The 2,415-nt window shown below is 23.8% G+C and overlaps 1 protein-coding gene across 1 annotated transcript in view; it reads right to left on the reverse strand.

Annotated features, from left to right (window-relative positions):
• The window catches only part of LOC108693419 (ATP-binding cassette sub-family G member 1-like), a 36,919-nt gene that overhangs the window by 24,368 nt on the left and 10,136 nt on the right, over window positions 1–2,415 (reverse strand). The window lies entirely within an intron of this gene.

Consider the following 2,415-nt stretch of genomic DNA (forward strand, 5'->3'; position numbering starts at 1 on the left):
TTTTTTTATATATTGTTTAATTCGTAAAAAAATAATCTTTAATTTAATAAAAAAAAAATTGAAAATTTAAGAAAATTATGGGCAGTGGATATATTTTGTTGAACAAAGATTTAAAACTATTTTTTCTTTATAATGTTAAGATACTCTTGAAACCGTAAAAATTTTGTTTAAAAAATTTTTTCTATTTTTTATACTTTCGACGATATTCGTCTCGAAAGAAAAATACCGTTTTTTTTTCAAAGATATTTCACCCTTTAACATAAGTTTAAGGGCACGTATAAAAAAACGTGTCTCTTAGATTTTCGTGTTTAACAACATATTTCAAGGAAAATCAAATCGGTTCCGGACAGTTGTGAAACTTCCCTTGTTAGTTTCCATCGAGGGTTTGAACCGGATCAGAGTGCAAGAACTGACCAACGACAATCAAGTATTTCCCTCTCATTTGATTGTAAGAAGAGAATACTCGACTAGTTAATTTTTTCACACTCCGACCCAATTTGAACCCTCAGTAGAAACTTAGTTATAAAAGACAGATTAATATATTTGACAATTGTTTTTTGACAAAACTTTTTAAAAGTGTACATAATTTCGCATAAAATAATAATTATAAATAAATAAATTCTGTATATCGTGTATTTTCACATCTAATTGTTTTCTTGATTTCTAAAAAATGGTATTTTTATTTATATATATATATATATATAAGTTTAATTTTAGAAAGTGAGTTAATAGAAACTTATAAATATAGAATAAATTTTAGGTTAAGTAGTCTTATATATAGATCAAAAATCTAAAATGATATTTCAGGTTATATTAGGGTAAGATAAGTTTGATTATGTGCTTAATAAAGTTAGAAAATACTCTTTGTTTTAAAAAAAAGATGGAATAAAGATGAAATCAGTTAAATTAATTTTTTAAAAAAAGAATAGAAGGAAAGAAAAAAGAATTCTCGTTGTTTAATCTATATAAATTTTATAATATTAAAGTTAAATTATTGTTTGCAGAAGTGGGATTGAAGGTAAGTACAATTATTTAAAAACAATTTAAAATATCAATTGCTAAATTTTAGGTCGGAAAATGGCGGTTTTATTTTTTTCGACGTATTCCTCACAAAATCTAAAAATCTAAAAAAATATAGAATATAATTTATAAGATTTAGCTGCTGAATTATTTTAGAAGTGGTCAAACATTTCAGAACATTAAATCACATTCAGAAAATTAAAAAATGATTTTTTAAATTCTTGAATTTTTTAAAAACAGAATTTTGAATCAAGAATGACAAAAAAATTCTGATTCTAATCTTCCTAATACTATATCAATGATTTTTTTGTAAAGATTCGTTTAGATTTAGCGAAGAAAAAAATATTTTTGAAAAATTTTTCAAATTTTTTTCGAGATCTCTAAATGGTGTAGCTCTTTTAAGATAAAACTTCGAACAAAATATTCTTTCATCTGGGTGTTTATTTTGCCCTCTGTGGCGATGAATTACGAGACTCAAAATCCCCTTCTTATCTTATTATATCCTTTGTAAATAAGTATTATAAATGCAACTTTGTATAAAAATTAAAGCAAGCAAGAAATTAAATATTTTGAAATTAGTAAAAGAAATATGCTCGAATTTACACCGATTACTCACTCAGACATAATAAAACTTATGAAATTTTTATATTATTTGTAATGCTTTAAGATGTAATACGTTATATACATCATTAAATATCAGTTTTATTCGATTTACAAATATATATTGTTTAATAAAACAACACTTTTTAACATGCAACTATTTTATTTAGACAATTTTCTATCACTTTACTACTATACAGTACAAATAATTATAATATTTTGATTATAACAGAGAAATAGTAGATATATGGCACGACAAAAAAAATTATTTCCGTTCTAAAATATTGTAAGAACTCGCACACACATAGTTTGAATAACAAAAAATATATGTCATGGTAAGTTTAAATTTATATCAATGATAATAAATAATAAAGATGACTGAAACATATCGCATTCGAATTTGAAATTAAAAGTGTACGTATTTTCTTTGTTCCTCAATTATATATATAATAATTATATATATAATAATTTGTGGTTTATTTAACTTCACTTGATAATAATGTAAAAATTTTTTTTCTCTTTCTCTCTGATTATTAATTGCTAAATGTTAAAGAGTTATTTATTATAGGAACATTATTATTTAGTGATTAATCATAACTAGAAAAATAAATTGTTACACTATCATCAGGTAAAAGTTAATCACAAGTTAATCAGAAACAAAATGAAAATCTAAGGAACTAAAGACAAGAATCAACCGTTGAAGAATTTTACAACAGTTGCAAATCTGCTTTCTTTGCTGAATGCAACCATTGTTTTCTGTAAACGACCCAACGGTCGGCCGACATTTTGTCTATC

The sequence above is a fragment of the Atta colombica genome, unplaced genomic scaffold (genome assembly GCF_001594045.1).
Source record: "Atta colombica isolate Treedump-2 unplaced genomic scaffold, Acol1.0 scaffold9, whole genome shotgun sequence".
NCBI lineage: Eukaryota > Metazoa > Arthropoda > Insecta > Hymenoptera > Formicidae > Atta > Atta colombica.